Below are 18,067 nucleotides of genomic sequence, written 5' to 3'. Positions count from 1 at the left end.
GTAAAAAGACGGAGTGGGGTGGGGGGGGGCAGAGTTGCACTACTAATCAGGGATTGTATTACAGCAGCACTCCGAAGACATAATGGAGGGTTCAAACACTTAGTCCATTTGGGTAGAACTCAATAATCTGTGCGATCACACTGATGGGGTGCTACTACAGGCCCCCTGACAGCCTCCAGGACCTTGAGGAACGGGTATGTAAACAGATTACGGAAATAAAAGGATATTGTTGGGGGATTTCAACTTTCCTGATATAAACTGGAACCTTCTCAGTGCAAGGGATTTAGATGGGGCAGGATTTGTTAAGTGTCTCCAGGAGGGTATCTTAAATCAATATGTAGATGGTCCAATGAGAGGAGGGGCTGTTCTAGATCTTGTGTTAGGTAATGAGCCTAGTCAGATGACTGACCGTTCAGTGGGTGAGCAGCTAATGATCATTAACTTTCAGGATAGCTACAGGTAACGCCAGGTATGGTGCTTACAGGAGAATTTCAAATTGGAGTAGGGAAAATCATGAAAGAATTAGGCAGGAACTAAAAAGAGTTATTTGGAAAAAAATTCTGGCAAGTCTACATCACACTCACCACTAAACACATCTTTCCCTCGCCCCATCTCTGTTTTCCGCAGGGATTGTTCCATATGCGACTCCCTTGTCCATTCGTCCCCCCTAGTAAGAGCTCTTACTAACTCTTCCTTCAGTGAGTCCTGATGAAGGGTCTCAGCCTGAAACGTCGACTGTACCTCTTCCTAGAGATGCTGCCTGGCCTGCTGCGTTCACCAGCAACATTGATGTGTGTTGCTTGAATTTCCAGCATCTGCAGAGTTCCTCTTGTTTGCGTTTTTAAAAGGTCTATAGTTTCCTTTCTACTTCCTCCCCCCCATCTTAAGTAGCGGAGTAACATTTCCAATTTTCCAGTCATCCAGTACAATGCCAGAATCTATTGATTCTTGAAAGATCATTGCTAGTGCCTCCGCAATCTCTCCAGCTTCTTCCTTCAGAACCCAAGGATGCATTCCATCAGGTCCAGGAGATTTATCAACCCTCAGACCATTAAGCTTCCTGAGCACCTTCTCAGTCATAATTTTCCCTGCACATACTTCACTTCCCTGACACTCTTGAATATCCGGTATACTGCTGATGTCTTCCACTGTGAAGACTGATGCAAAATACGCATTCAGTTCCTCTGCCATCTCTGCATCTCTCATTACAATATCTCCAGCGTCTTTTTCCATTGGTCCTCTATGGTGAATCTGTGGAATTCTCTGCCACAGGAAACAGTTGAGGCCAATTCATTGGCTCTTTTTAAGAGGGAGTTAGATATGGCCCTTGTGGCTAAAGGGATCAGCGGGTATGGAGAGAAGGCAGATACAGGGTTCTGAGTTAGATGATTAGCCATGATCATACTGAATGGCGGTGCAGGCTCGAAGGGCTGAATGGCCTACTCCTGCACCTATTTTCTATGTTTCTATGTTTCTAATTTCAACTGTCTTTTACCCTTTATATACTTAAAAAAGATTTTAGTATCTTCTTTGATATTAGTCGCAAGCTTCCTTTCATAATGCATCTTTTCCTTCCTAATGACCTTCTTAGTTTCCTTCTGCAAGTTTATAAAAGCTTCCCAATCCTCTGTCTTCCCACTGGCTTTGGCTTCCTTGTTTGCCCTCTTTTTTGCTTTTACTTTGCCTCTGACTTGTCCTTCTTTCATTCAAAAGCTTCAGAAGTTAGGACCAAATGGAGAACATAAGGATTATAAAGAAGGCAGAAAGGAACTAAGAAGGGAATTGGGAAAGCCAGGAGAGGCCATGAAAAGTCCTTGGCAAGTAGGATTAAAGTGAATCCCAAGACATCTATGCATAAATCAAGAGCAAGAAGATAACTAGGGAGAGGGTAGGATCACTCCATTTGCTTGGATGTGGAAAATGTGAATAAGGTAGTTAATGAGTACTTAGCGTCACTATTGACAAGGAAAAGGACATGGAGGACCTGGAGGTCAGTGCTTAGTGCATAAATATGCTAGGGCATTCAGAGATGAAGGATGAGGAAGTGTTGGGTCTCCTAATGAGTATTAAGGCAGATAGTCTCCAGGGAATAATGGGATTTACCACAGGTTATTGAGGGAGGCAACAGACGTGATTGCTGGGGCCTTGATCAGTATCTTCCTTTACTCTCTAGGCACAGGCAAGGTATCAGAAGACTGGTGAGTGGTTAATGTTGTACCTCTGTTTAAAAAGGGAACAAAGGAAATCCTGGAAACTATAGACCAGTGACTTTCACATCAGTTGTAGGGAAACTGTTGGAGAAAATTCTCAGGGATAATATATATGAGCATTTGGAAACCCATGGCTTAATTAGGGAGAATCAGCATGACTTTGTGTGTGCATGTTGCGTCTTACCAACTTGACCGAGTTTTTTGAGAAGGTGACAAGAGAGATTAAAGCATTTGACAAAGTCCCTCATGGAGACAAATCCAGAAGATTAGGATGCATGGAGTCCGTGGTGAATTGACTGTTTGGTTTCAGAACTAGCTTACACATAGAAGACAAGGGCCAGTGTTTGAAGGGATTTATTTAATTAATCTGGAGGTCTGTAATTTGTGGCGTTCTGCAGCGATCTGTGTTGGTACCATTACTGTTTATGATGTATTTAAATGACTTTCATGAAAATATAGATGGGTGGGTTAGTAAGTTTGCAGATGATACCAAAATTGGTGGAGTCGTGTGTAGTGACAAAGAATACAGTGTGATATAGATCAGTTGCAGATATAAGTAGAGAAATGGCAGATCAAGATTAATCCTGATAACTGTGATGTGTTGCACATTGGTAGCCCAAATGCAAGGAGACAGTACATTGTTAATGGCAAGTGTTGCTAAGCAGACCAATGTTGGGATCCAAGTTCATAGCTCCATGAAAGTGGCTACAGTTTGACAGGGTGATTAGAAGGCTTATGGAATTCTTGCTTGCCTTAGCCAAGTCAAAATATCGAGGTTATGTTGCAACTTTATGGATCTCTGGTTAGGTCACATCTGGAGTATTGCATACAGGAAGGATGTTAAGGCTTTAGAGTGGGTGCAGAAGAGGTTTACCAAGATGCTGCCTGGTTTTGAGAGCATGTTTTATCAAGAGAGGCTGGACAAACTTGGATTGTTTTTGTTGGAGTGGCGGAGGCAGATTGGAGATCTGATACTGATTTATAAAATTATAAGAGTTATAGGATAGACGGGGAGTAACTTTTTCCCATAAGACAAAGGAGCAGAATTAGGCCATTCAGCCCATCGAGTCTGCTCCAACATCCTATCATGGCTGATCCTGGATTTCACTCAACCCCATACACATGCCTTCTTGCCATATCCTTTGATCCCCTGACTGATCAGGAAATGATCAACTTCCGCCTTAAATTGACCAATGGACTTGGCCTCCACTGCAGTCTGTGACAGAGCATTCCACAGATTCACTACTTTCTGGATGAAAAAAAATACTCCTTACCTCTGTTCAAAAAGGGCACCCCTCAATTTTGAGGCTGTGCCGACTAGTCCTGGATATCGCCTCCACTGGAAACATCCTCTCTACCTTCACCCTATCTAGTCCTTTCAACATTTAGTAGGTCTCATAGAAATATAGAAACATGGAAACATAGAAAACCTACAGCATAATACAGGCCATTCGGCCCACAATGCTGTGCCGAATATGTACTTACTTTAAAAATTACCTAGGGTTACCCATATCCCTCCATTTTTCTAAGCTCTCATAAGGGAGGAGAAGATGGCAGCGCGACGTGCGCGCGCAGCTCTCCGGTGAAAGTGATATCGTTTCTGTTAAATAGTGGCCGTGGACAATTCTGATTTGATGGAGACAGACGTGAAAGCACAGAGGAACATCTAGAGAAATTTCTGAAACACCGGTTCGCTGCCGCTGTTACTGCACGATCGAGAATCTTCCAGAGGGAAAGCCCCAAAATCCTCGGCTTTGCCTGCTGCTGGCGACCGAGGCTGAGGTCGAATCGTTCGGATAGAGATGGTGCTCAGTACTCGTGTCGGAGGGCTGATCGGAGGCTCAAAGTTTTCGGATGACAGAGTCAGACTACGTTCGGGCATGGCAGGGAGCGTTTTCTTCCTTCTCCCATCTGCGTGAGATGTGGGACTTTTGAGAGACTTTGAACTTTTTTACTGTGACCATGGCCTGTTCTTCATCAAGTTATGGTATTGTTGCACTGTTGTAACTATATGTTATAATTATGTGGTTTTTGTTAGTTTTTCAGTCTTGGTCTGTCCTGTGTTTTTGTGATATCACACCGGGGGAATATTGTATCATTTCTTAATGCATTCATTACTAAATGACAATAAAAGAGGACTGTGTGTCCTCATAATCTAATCTAATCTAACCTATCCAAGAGTCTCTTAAAAGACCCTATTGTACCCACCTCCACCACCGTTGCCAGCAGCCTATTCCATGCACTCAATGAGATCCCCACACATTCTTCTAAATTTCAGTGAGCACAGGCCTAAAGCTGCCAAATGCTCCTCATAGGTTAGCTGCTTTATTCCTGGAATCATCCTTGTGAACCTGCTCTGGTCCCTCTCCAGTGACAACACATCAAGTCACAATATTCCAAGTGTGGCCTGACTAATGTCTTATAAAGGGTCAGTATTATCTCTTTGCTTTTATATTCTGTTCCCCTTGAAATAAATGCCAACATTGCATCTGCCTTCTTTACCACAGGCTCAATCTGTGAATTAACCTTTTGGGAGTCTTGCACAAGGACTCCTAAGTCCCTCTGCATTTTCGATGTTTGACCCTTCTCCCTAGTAGATAATAGTCCACACTATTGTCCATTTTACCAAAATGCATTTCATACGTTTCCCAACATTGTATTCCATCTGCCACCTTTTTAACTATTCTTCCAGTTTGTCTAAGTTCTGCGGCACTCATATTGCGTCTTCAGCACGACCTACCCCTCCACCTTTCTTTGTATCATCTGCAAGGTTTGCCACAAAGCCGTCAATTCCATTATCCAATTCATTGCAAACAATTTGAAAAGTAGCGGTCCCAATTATGACCCCTGAGGAACACCACTAGATACTGGCAGCCAAGTAGAAAAGGTTCTTTTTATTCCCACTTGCTGCCATTCCTCAATCCATGCAAGAATATTTCCTGAAGTACCGTAAGATGTTATCCTATCAAGCAGCCCCATGTCAGGCACCTTATCAAATGCCTTCTGAAAATCCAAGTAATGGACATTCACTGCCTCTCCTTTGTCCACAGTGTTTGTTACTCCATCGAAGGATTCTAAGAGCTTTGTCAGGCAAGATTTCCCTTCACAGAAACCATGCTGACTTTGACTTATTTTATCATTAGTCTCCAAGTACCCCAAAACCTCATCCTTATTAATAGACTCCAACATTTTCCCGACCACTGAGGTTAGGCTAACGGGACTATAATTTCCTTTTCTTTTGCCTTCCTCTCTTCTTAAAGGGTGGAGTGACATTTGCAATATTCCAGTCCTTCAGGGTAGAAATATTTAATACCAGAGGGCATGCATTGATAGTGAGAGGGGGTAGATTCAAAGGTAATGTGAAGGGTAAGTTTTTCACTTAGGGAGTGGTGTATGCCTTGAATGTGTCGCCTGGTCTGGTGGTAGAGGCAAATACATCAGAGATCTTTAAAATAAGTTTAGATATGAGGAAGATGGAATGATTATGGACCTTGTGTAGGTAGGAGGGATTAGTTTTTGGGGCATTTTCGATTTACTTTTTAGCTGGCTCTACACAACATTGTGGGCTGAAGGGTGTCTTCTTGTGCTGTACTTTTCTATGTTGTAACCACAACTATCCTTCTAACTATTTTCTTGTTGCATAGAACAACTCTTACATTTGCCAGAATAACTGCAGCAGTTCAAGATGGTGGATCATTGTTATCTCCTTAAGGATAATAAAGATTGCATATTAAATGTTAGCCTTCAACTGTGCTAACATCCCAAGATAATTTATCCAGATTGAAAACAATGGTTCCAGCTCGAATCTCTGTTTTTCAGTCATGTAAATAGCAGTATTGCTCAGAGTGTTGATTTGTCTGGCACGATGTTCTTTACTGGACTTGAAATAAATAACCTGCCATTTTCTCCTAATGTTGCAAAGGATCAGAGTCCTCATTCATTTGGTGCAAAGAGTAAAAAGCGTTGATTTTTTTTACCTATTTAATTTGTTTTTAACTATGCAATTTTCCAACTATCTTTCCAAATGCTTCAGGTTCTCTTAATGCATTTTATGTTTTTGATATTTACAATCATTGTAATAATTTTCAGATATCTGCAAATATCAGAGACATATAAAATTGTTAATATTACAAACTTAGAATGACAAAAAGTGGAATTTCAAAACCAGATTTTATTTCTGCCTGAAGTCTCTGGACAGTCTGTGTCAGTGTGGGAGTAGGGAGCTAGCAGTATATTACCTCAGGACTGCTCACTGATGAAGGCGAACTAAGTCCTTTTACCCAATTCCTTCATGCAAAAGGGTGACTAATATCTCTGTTCACATGTAGATCAGGTGAGAGGGCAACAGAGTCTACATAGAACAAACTTGACACTTGATAAAGTAAATTCTGATACAATAAGATTAAATGTAGGTAATTCTCATAGAACGTAATCTGAGTAAAATATTCATCATCACATAAAAAAATTAAAGTACGTTGATGGTCTAAGTATAGGTTCCATTAAAATAGATTCACAACATAACCTTCAACTGATATGGACTACTGTATGATGAAATCAGAGTACAAAGTCTTTGCTGTAGAGAATACTTTTCTAAAGTCAAAGCAAAACAAATTTTGTGACAAAATTGATTGTAACATTCCCTCTGTAACTAGCTTGCCTGGTGTTCAGCTCAGGAGAGATCATCATTGGCATTAGTTTTTAATTCATATTGCAATTAAAATCTGCAAGCAAAAGGAAAAAAAAAACTCTTACAAATGTAACAGGAAATTGCAATGCCAAAACAGAAAAAGCCTGAAACTCTTGGCATGTCGAGCAACGTCAGTGAGAAGAGAAACAGAACTGACTTTTCAGATCTAGTACCCATCATCTGAACTGAGGACGTGAGATATCAAGCGGTTTTGAACTGAGATTGAAGGCCTGGAGAGAGTAGAATTCTGTGATATATAAAGACAATATCTCCATCCACTCCTCTTCCCACAACCCTTTCCAATTTATCCATAAGAAAAACAACTTATGTCCTTTTATCTAAGCCTTTCCCAACATGATTCCAGGATTGAATGGCTTCTCATATGAAAAGCGTTTAATGGCTCTCAGCCTGTATTCACTGCAGTTCAGAAGAATGAGTGGAGACCTAGTTGAGACCTATCAAATGCTGAAAGGCCTCGAATGGGTGGATGTGGAGAGGATGATCCCTATGATGGAAGAGTTTAAGACAAGCGGACATAGCCTCAGAATAGAGGGGCATCCTTAGAACAGAGATGAGGAGGAATTTCTTTAGTCGGAGAGTGGAGGATATGTGGAATCCATTACAACAGGCAGCTGTGGCATATTTAAGGTAAAGCTTGATACTGTATATTCTTGATTAATCAGGACATGAAGAGGTACGGAGAGAAGGCAAGAGATTGGGGATGAGGGGGAAAAAGGATCAGTCGTGATGAAATGACTCAATGAGCCAAATGGCCTAAATCTTCTCCTATATTCTATGGTCTTATGGTCTTGTATCTGAATACAACATTGTAGATGCAGCCACTACAGTGACTTAACAAATCGAATTATTGTATTCAGTTCTACCAATGTGATCTCCTATTCACTTAAGAAACAAAATGATGGATGGCCAAGTATCCTACTTTGTAGACACCTCTGGTCAGTATCTGAAAGTGATCCTGAACTGGGTGACAGTTTGGAGGGGAAAGGGGTTAAGGAGCCAGTGCCAACTCCCTTAACAACAGGTGTATCTCTTTGGATACTGTCGGGGGTTGAGGGGGGTGACTTAACAGAGGGAAGTCACAGTGGTCAGGTCTCTGGCACTGACTCTGCCTCTGTGACTCAGAAGGGAAGGAGGGAGAAGAGTGCACACTGGTGGTAGGGGATGTGTTCGTTAGGGGAATGGACAGGAAAATCTATGGGTGCCAACGAGATTCCCGGATGGTATGTTGCCTCCCAAGTGCCAGGGTCCAGGGTCCAGGATATCTTGGATCAGTTGCTCAGCATTTTTAAATGGGACAGCCAGAAGTCATGGTCCACATCGGTACCAATGACGTGGGTGAGATGAGTGACGAGGTTCTGCATAGGAAGTTCAGGGAGTTAGGTGCTAAGTTAAATTGCAGGACCTGCAGGGTTGTGATCTCAGGATTGCTACCCATGCCATGTGCTAGTGAGGCCAGGACTAGGAAGATTATACAGTTTAATATGTGGCTAAGGAGTTGGTGTAGGAGGGAGGGCATAAGATTTTTGGATCATTGGGCTCCCTTCTAGGGAAGGTGGGACTTGTACAGAAGGGACGGTTTGCACCTGAACTGCAGGGGAACTAATATCCTTGCGGAAGTTCGCTAATGCTGCACAGTGGGGTTTAAACTGGAGATACGGGGGGATGGAAACTGGAGTGCCAGAACAGTTATTGGAGAGGTTGTGGAGGTAGATGTTGGTAAGACCTCAGACAAAGTTAGGAATCAAAAGGCTGAGCATAGTGCAACTAGTATCCTGAGCAGCATATATTTCAGTGCAAGAAGTATTGTAGGAAAGCTGGATAATAGTGTTGAAGATGAGGTAGCTGGTTTACAGACAGAGGCAATGTGAGGTGAGAAGAGGCTGTTGATAGGGCAAAATTGCAGTCAACAGGATGAGTAACAATGTAAAGGCGGGCAAAATTGAAAAGGGTGAATACTGCACTGAAGGTGTTATAATATCTGAATGTGTGTTGTATACAGAATAAGGTAGATGAATTTACAGCACAGTTACAGATTGGCAGGTATGATGTTGTATGCATTACTGAGTCATGGCTGAAAGAAAGATTATAGTAGGGAGCTTAATGTCCAAGGATACATGTTGTATCGAAAGGACTGGCAGGTGTTGCTCTGTTGGTTAAAAATGAAATCAAATCATTCTAAAGATATGACATAGGGTTAAAAGGTGCTGAATTATTGTGGATAGAGCAAAGGAACTGCAAAGATAAAAAGACCCTAATGGAAATTGTATATAGACCTCAAACAGTAGTAAGGATGTGCCCTAGAAATTACAACAGAAGGTAGAAAATGCATGCCAGAAGGACAATGTTGAAATAGTCATGAGGGATTTCAATATGCAGGTAGATTGGGGAAATCAGGTTGGAGCTGGATTCCATGAGGGGAGATTTATTGAGTGCCTATGAGATGGTTTTTTAGAGCATTTCATGTTGAGCCACTCAGGGATTCACTACTCTGGATTGGGTGTTGTGCAATGAACCAGAATTGGTTGGAGATAGACAGATAGATGATACTTTATTGATCCCAAAGGAACAGTCTAACAGGCAGGGATTATCACTTCCCCGGCTAAAGGTTGACCCATGAGAGCCTAATGGCCGAGGATAAGAATAACCTCATAAAACATTCTTTAGAGCATTGCAGTTGTCTTAACCTTTTACTAAACATGCTCCTCTGTTTAGCCAGAGAGGCATGTAGAGGGTGAGAAACATTGTCCAGATTTGCCAAGGTTTTCTGTTGCATCCTTCGTTCTACTACAACCTCCATCGTGTCTAGTTTGATTTCTATAGTAGGGCCTGCCTTTCTAATCAGTTTATTGAGCCTGCTGGCATCACCTGTGTTGATGCCATTGCCCCAGCACATCACCTCGTAGAAGATTGAACTGGTTACCGCAGTGGCTGATTAGTAGTACTGGTAAAAGAACTCTTATGGGAAAGTGATCATAATGTGATTGAATTCACCCTAAAGTTTGAGAAGGAGAAGCTAAAGTCAGATGTAACGGTATGACAGTGGAGGAAAGGAAATTACAGGGGCATGAGAGAGGATTTGACCAGAATTGATTGGAAAAGAACACTGGTAAGGATGATGGCACAGCAGCAATGGCTGAAATTTCTAGAAGCAATTCAGAAGGCTCAGGATATATACATCACAAAGAGGAAGAAGTATTTGAAAGGAAAGATGACATAACCATGGCAAACAAGAGAAGTCAAAGCCAACATAAAAACCAGACAGGGCATACGATAGAGCAACAATTAGAGGGAAATAGAAGGATTGGGAAGCCTTTAAAAACCAACAGAAGGCAACTAAAAAGTCATTAAGAAGGTAAAGATGCAATATGGAAGTAAGCTGGGTAATAATATTAGAGAATACCAAAAGTTTCTTTAGATACATGAAGTGTAAAAGAGATGCGAGAGTGGATATTAGACTGCTGGAGAATGATGCTGGAGAGGTAGTAATAAGGGACAATGAAATGGCCGACAAACTGAATAAGTATTTTGCATCAGTCTTCACTGTGGAAGATGTTGGGAGTATGGTGGAAGTTCCAGGTGTCCGGGGCCATGAAGTGTGTGAAGTTATCATAACTAGAGAGAAGGTTCTTGGGAAACTGAAAGGTCTGAAGTTAGGTAAGTCACCTGGACTAGATGGTGTAGATTCCATGGCTCTGAAGAGCTCGTGGAGGTACTAGATTCTAGAATGGTTCCTCAGGACTGGAAAATTATAATGTCACTCCACTCTTCAAGAAGGGAGAGAGACTGAAGAAAGGAAAATATAGGCCAGTTAGTCTGAATTCAGTGGTTGGGAAGATGTTGGAGCTTATTATTAAGGATGAGGTCTCAGGGTAACTGAAGGCACATGATCAAGTAGGTCATAGTCAGCATGGTTTCGTCAATGGAAAATCTTGCCTGGCAAATCTATTGGAATTCTTTGAAGAAATAACAAGCAGGATAAACAGAGGAGAATCGGTTGATGTTGTGTACTTGGACTTTTAGATAGCCTTTGACAAGTTACCACACATGAGGATGTTTAACAAGCTTCAAGTCCATGGTATTGTAGGAAGTAATTCAGGATGGATAAAGCAGTGGCTGATTGGTAGTAGGCAAAGAGGGGAAAGAAAGAGAGCCTTTTCTAGTTGGCTGCCAGTGACTAGTGGTGTTCCACAGGGGATTGTCTTAGGACCAATTCTTTTTACATTATATGTCAATGGTTTGGATGATGGAATTGATGGCTTTGTTGCCAAGTTTGCAGATGATATGAAGATAGATGGAAAGGCAAGTAGTTTTGAGGAAGTAGAGAGGCTATAAGCCAGATGGATTTGGAGAATCGACATAGAAATGGCAGATGGAACATAATGTTAGGAAGTGTATGGTCATGCACTTTGGTAGAAGAAATGAAATAGTTGACTATTTTCTAAATGGAGAGAAAATACAAAAAACTGAGATGCAAAGGGACTTGGTGGTCCTTGTGCAGCATTCCTGAAAGGTTAATGTGCAGGTTGAGTCTGTGGTGAGGAAGGCAAATACAATGTTCGCATTCATTTCCAGAGGACTAAAATATAAAAGCAAGGATATAATTTTGAGATTTTATAAAGCATTGTTGAGGCCACACTTGGAGTATTGTGAGCAGTTTTGCGTCCCCTATCTTCGAAAGGATGTGCTGAAACTGGAAAGGGTTCAAAGGAGGTTCACAAAAATGATTCCAGGATTGAATTGCTTATCAGATGAAGAGTGTTTGATAGCTGTAGGCCTGTATTCACTAGAATTCAGAAGAAAGAGGGGTGACCCCATTGCAACCTATTAAATGGGGAAAGGCCTTGATAGAGTGGAATTGGAGAGGATGTTTCTTATGGCGGGAGAATTTAAGACCAGAGTTCACTGCCTCATTATAGAGGTGCATCCGTTTAGAATGGAGTTGAGGTATTTCTTTAGCCAGGGAGTGGAGAATCTGTTGAATTTATTGCCACAGGCAGCTGTGTAGGCCACCTTTATGTATATTTAAGGCAAAGTTTGATTGATTCTTGATTGGTCAGAACATGTTAGTAGGGAAGTGGTGTTAGGTAAATTGAAGGGATTAAAGGCAGATAAATCCCCAGGGCCAGATGGTCTACATCCCAGAGTGCTTAAGGAAGTAGCCCAAGAAATAGTGGATGCATTAGTGATAATTTTTCAAAACTCTTTAGATTCTGGACTAGTTCCTGAGGATTGGAGGGTGGCTAATGTAACTCCACTTTTTAAAAAAGGAGGGAGAGAGAAACCGGGGAATTATAGACCAGTTAGCCTAACATCGGTGGTGGGGAAACTGCTAAGAGTCAGTTATCAAAGATTTGATAACAGCACATTTGGAAAGCGGTGAAATCATCGGACAAAGTCAGCATGGATTTGTGAAAGGAAAATCATGTCTGACGAATCTCATAGAATTTTTTGAGGATGTAGCTAGTAGAGTGGATAGGGGAGAACCAGTGGATGTGGTATATTTGGATTTTCAAAAGGCTTTTGACAAGGTCCCACACAGGAGATTAGTGTGCAAACTTAAAGCACACGGTATTGGGAGTATGGTATTGATGTGGATAGAGAATTGGTTGGCAGACAGGAAGCAAACAGTGGGAATAAACGGGACCTTTTCAGAATGGCAGGCAGTGACTAGTGGGGTACCGCAAGGCTCAGTGCTGGGACCCCAGTTGTTTACAATATATATTAATGACTTGGATGAGGGAATTAAATGTAGCACCTCCAAGTTTGCGGATGACACGAAGCTGGGCGGCAGTGTTAGCTGTGAGGAGGATGCTAAAAGGGTGCAGGGTGACTTGGATAGGTTAGGTGAGTGGGCAAATTCATGGCAGATGCAATTTAATGTGGATAAATGTGAAGTTATCCACTTTGGTGGCAAAAACAGGAAAACAGATTATTATCTGAATGGTGGCCGATTAGCAAAAGGGGAGGTTCAACGAGACCTGGGTGTCATTATACACCAGTCATTGAAAGTGGGCATGCAGGTACAGCAGGCGGTGAAAAAGGCGAATGGTATGCTGGCATTTATAGCAAGAGGATTCGAGTAGAGGAGCAGAGAGGTACTACTGCAGTTGTACAAGGCCTTAGTGAGACCACACCTGGAGTATTGTGTGTAGTTTTGGTCCCCTAATCTGAGGAAGGACATCCTTGCCATAGAGGGAGTACAGAGAAGGTTCACCAGATTGATTCCTGGGATGGCAGGACTTTCATATGATGAAAGACTGGATGAACTAGCCTCATACTCGTTGGAATTTAGAAGATTGAGGGGGGACCTGATTGAAACATATGAAATCCTAAAGGGATTGGATAAGCTAGATGCAGGAAGATTGTTCTCGATGTTGGGGAAGTCCAGAATGAGGGGTCACAGTTTGAGGATAAAGGGGAAGCCTTTTAGGACCGAGATTAGGAAAAACTTCTTCACACAGAGAGTGGTGAATCTGTGGAATTCTCTGCCACAGGAAACAGTTGAGGCCAGTTCATTCGCTATATTTAAGAGGGAGTTAGATATGGCCCTTGTGGCTAAAGGGATCAGGGGGTGTGGAGGGAAGGCTGGTACAGGGTTCTGAGTTGGATGGTCAGCCATGATCATACTGAATGGCGGTGCAGGCTCGAAGGGCCGAATGGCCTACTCCTGCACCTATTTTCTATTTTTCTATGTTTCTATGAGAGGATGTGGGGAGAATGCAGGAGATTGGGGCTGAAAGAAAAATTGGATCAGTTATGTTAAAATGGTAGAGCAGACTCGATGGGCCAAATGGCCTAATTCTGCTCTTTTTACTTATGGTCTTATATGTTTTCTTTCCCACCTTATCAGCTTGTGTTACCACATTCAGGTTGCTATCCCCCTCTACATAAATAATCTTGAAGGTCCTGCCATGTACTGTATAATTTCCTCTTGCAATGACTTCCCAAATCGCAATACCTCATACATGCATCATATCTTTATCCCACCCACCCTGCTCATGGACTGTTTGTCCCACTCCCATCAGAGAGGTTGTGATCTACCATTCATGCCAGGACCACCAAACAAAACAGTTACTTTTCCCAAATCGTATGGCTGATCAATTTCTCCACTCACTAACTGATTACACCATATCTCCCCACTACCACTACTTTATCATTTCCTAGCAGAGCCACGTTATGTACAGAAACTTTTGTATCTAGTGTCACTTTATGTACACTTACTATTTTATGTATTTATACTTATACTCTTTTTTTTTAGAATTGCATTCTTCATCTTATGTTTTTATTTGTTCAACACTGGATCCAGAATATCAATTACTTTGCTCTTCTTTACACTTGGGTACTGGAAATGACATGAAACAATCTTGAATCCTCATTTTTATAAAGTGTATTTATTCATGTAATATGAGTATTGCTGTCATGCTGGCATTTATGTTAAAAGAACCAACCATATGTCCTACTGATACTTAACAATATCTTTGGGCAGTATTGTGCCTCTTCCAGAGAATCAGAATTAACAATAGAAAACCATGCAACCTACATTGATCTACATTGAGAATTGTCTACTGCATCACTTATCTTTTTTACCCTACATTTACGAGAAAACAACAGGGGGTGGCAAAGAAACAGAGGTCACTCTCCCAGCCTATCTGTTGAATGGTTAGCCCTGGATAGAAGAGGGATGCCTGAAGACACGTCAGTTAGAGAAGATGGAAGTCAATCCTTAACACAAGAGATTCTGCAGATACTGGAAATCCAGAGCAACAGACAGAAAATGCTGGAGGAATTCAGCAGGTCACCTTGCATTTGTAGAGGGGAATAAATAGTTATATCAGATCTAAGGTGACTCTTCACTTGCGAGTATGTTGGGATCATCTATTGTATCCAATGCTCTTAGTGTGACCTCCCCTGCATTGGTGAGACCTGACATAGATTGGGAGGAATACATTACTGAGCATCTGTGCTCCAAATGGCACAAAAAGCAAGATCTCCAAGTGGTCACCCATTTCACTTCAAAATCGTGAGCACTCTCAGTTTCAGAAACCCAAAGGGGATTACCCTTAGGATATCTTGACAACTGGATCAAGTATCTGAGTATACTGTGTTCACCTTTGCTGAACCTGTGCATTGCAAAAGATAGAATCTATTGGAAGAAAATTACCTGTTCAAAGTTGCTCGATGATAAGCTCATGAATATTTGATACAACAGGAGTTTTGTGTTATCATTGGTTGTTTACTTGATATAAATTTCTCAATTTGCTAATTATATTTCAGGAATAGCAGATGTTCTGCAAGTGTGTGAAACCGAGTGCCTATTAGATACAAATAGTGGAAAATCCTGTGTTGCAAGACTCCACAGATCTTCCAGTACCTATGGTGCTAGCTCGGACTTCCTGAGATACTGGAAAATTGATGCACAGCAGATGGTTTAGTACTTTTGTCCTGTACATCTCTCTGATCAAGGATCAGCCATGATTGAATGATGGAGCAGACTCAATAGGCCAAGTGGCCTAATTCTGCTCCAATATCTTATATTCGTATGGTCTTATACATCATTTTCAGGTATGTCAAGAGCAGGCTGCTACCCGACAGCTTCTGGGGTTGTCTGTCCTGTTGTGAGTCCTGCAATATGCTGCATGAGAAGCAATCTTTATTGATCCCTGCTAAATGCAGAAAACTATTGTACAATTCCTTTTCCATTGGAAGTAAACAAGAATTAGTGTTGACAAAATTAACTGTAATTCTTTCATAATGTACAAAGTTTTCTAAGTAATTCAACATGACTGCAGTAAATATAATCCTTTGCAGAGATAACTAATCCAACTTCTATTAAACAAATTTGTTCTCAGCTTTGTTTGACAACTTCTTTATCTTTGTCTAATGCCATGCCACCAGTGGCAAGCTCCATAGAGTAAGGGGAACCTATACAAACTTAAATTCAGAACCTATTATATTTACAAACTGCTGTTAAGTTATTCTTATGAAACATGTAATATTTAAAACAACAATTCACCCCTCTTTGATTCTCAAATACTTCTTATTTTGCTTGGGTTGGAAGCAGAATTCAATGATTTCAGCCTGAAAATATTTTTTTCTGTATATTTAGTTCCATACCTACTTCAAGATATATCTGAGATTCTGGGATCTAATTTACCTAGCTACTGTATTCAGCATGATAAGTATTTGAAATTGTACCTATGAATACAAAAGTGTTGAGGATAAAAAATGATTTCATCACCAAAATGCCTTCATTTTCCATTCTGAGATTAATGGATATGTTGTAGGGCAAATGGCTATCATTTTTTCTGCTCATATTTATTACTCTCTGTATGAGGTACACTTCAAATTCATATTAGTGAATTCTTACTATATTTGCTTCTTGTAGACAATCATTTTCTTACAATATGTAAGATAGTTCCTAACTAAATCAGTTAATTTTTATAGTTGGTTGAAAAATAGACTCTTAACATTCTGTCATAAGCAATGTGTTTTATATTTATAAAGATGATTGTGTCTGCTCTAAAACTCACCAAATCTTGAATATCTGACAAGGCAAGTTTGATAATTCTGTGCATTATGTGTGATCTCCCTAAGTCTCAACATAACCCTAACAGATTTCTGAGTATTGCATTATTTTTATGTTTATATTTTTTCAGTGTATTGGCTAATTATTTCAAGAAGTTAGCGCACTGTTACTATTTGGTATGCATGTGAGTGGTTGAAATTGTGACTGATTGATTTCAGGACAAGTATGTGAGAGAACAATGCATTTGGATAGGAAGGGAAAGATCCAAGTAATAATTTTATGGTTGAAACCTAGGTGCAGTGGAGATCTAGATAGATTTCAGAATCCATGTAGACTAAAAGCTGAAGTGCAGAATCCATTTACCATAACATTAATATTAAATGGCTATGATAATTCTTGGAACTAGAGGATAGGGTAAATGGAATGGAAGTTCTGGCACAGTTATACAGTATAAATAACTTATTATCTCACATCTGTGTTATTACACGCTATTATGAAACAACACCCCCATAAACTAAGTGAACTTCTGCTGGAAGGAATGGATTATAGGTTCTAGGCTAATGAGGTAAAATGATTGCACAATACAGTGAAACTTTACAATGTCCACATAGAACACAAACAGTCAAGTGTTGATTGTTGTGGTCTCAGAAAAGAATTATTTGAAAGTATCAGGATTATTTCATGGTTCTGGGCCTATACTTGCTGGAATTTAGAAGAAAGAAGGAGGGGATCTCATTCAAATCTATCAAATATTGAAAGAATATGTTAGAATGTACATGGGAAGAATGTTTCCTATATCAGGGGAGTCTAAGACCAGAGGGTACAGCCTTAGAATGCAAGGGTGTCGTTTTAGAACAGAAATGAAGAGGAATTCATTTAGCCAGAGCGTAGTGCCTGTGGAATTCATTGCTACAGATGGCTGTAGAGATCAAGTCATTTGGAATATTTAAGGTGGACGTTGGTCTGTTCTTGATTAATAAGGGTGTCAAAGGTTACATGGAGAAAGCAGAAGAATAATAAATCAGGCATGGTGGAATGGCAGACCAGACTCGATGAGATGAGTGGCCCAATTGTGCATCTACAGTATGTCGTATGGTCTTATTGTATCCATAGAATTACATTTCATGCAAGTGGCACAGTTTAGGATAAAGACATCTAATGATAAATTCAGAGCTATGATATTCAGGGGAGTTGTTAGCAGGAACTCCTTAAGCAAAAGCAATAAATGACATCTCAACTTACTCTTATTTAGAAACTGATACATCATACTAAGTATAGTAACTGAAGGATCTGGAACCAAACTGGTATTTGGTGACAAAACAGCTATGATTTTATTCTTTAGTGACTTTCTTACTTACTGCCCATTACAGCTGTAACATCTGACAGCCCTCCACTCTATCCACAACACCCCCAACCTTTGTGTCATCAGCACATTTACTAACCCATCCCTCCACTTCCTCATCCAGGTCATTTATAAAAGTCATGAAGAGAAGGGGTCCGAGAACAGATCCCTGAGTCACCCCACTGGTCACTGACCGCCATGCAGAATATTTCCCATCTGCAACCACTCTTTGCCTACTGTGGACAAGCCAGTTCTGGATCCACAAAGCAAGGTCCCCTTGG

The 18,067-nt window shown here is 40.8% G+C and overlaps 1 protein-coding gene and 1 long non-coding RNA gene across 4 annotated transcripts in view; one reads left to right on the top strand and one right to left on the bottom strand.

The window, feature by feature from the left end:
- LOC140200615 (uncharacterized) overlaps positions 1 to 6,104 on the top strand; it is a 28,401-nt gene extending 22,297 nt beyond the window's left edge. For 2 of the 3 annotated variants that reach the window (XR_011886677.1, XR_011886679.1), the window contains one exon: positions 3,822 to 6,104. This is a non-coding gene — a long non-coding RNA (uncharacterized lncRNA). Of the gene's footprint in view, positions 1 to 3,740 lie in introns of all 3 variants that reach the window. The other variant, XR_011886678.1, reaches the window with a different exon arrangement.
- Positions 1 to 18,067, bottom strand: part of LOC140201014 (protocadherin gamma-C5-like) — a 260,472-nt gene that overhangs the window by 226,246 nt on the left and 16,159 nt on the right. The window lies entirely within an intron of this gene.

This window comes from Mobula birostris, chromosome 7 (genome assembly GCF_030028105.1).
Source record: "Mobula birostris isolate sMobBir1 chromosome 7, sMobBir1.hap1, whole genome shotgun sequence".
NCBI classification, from domain to species: domain Eukaryota; kingdom Metazoa; phylum Chordata; class Chondrichthyes; order Myliobatiformes; family Myliobatidae; genus Mobula; species Mobula birostris.
Note: the sequence above shows the minus strand (reverse complement) of the source record. Positions and strands in the feature narration are given on the sequence as shown.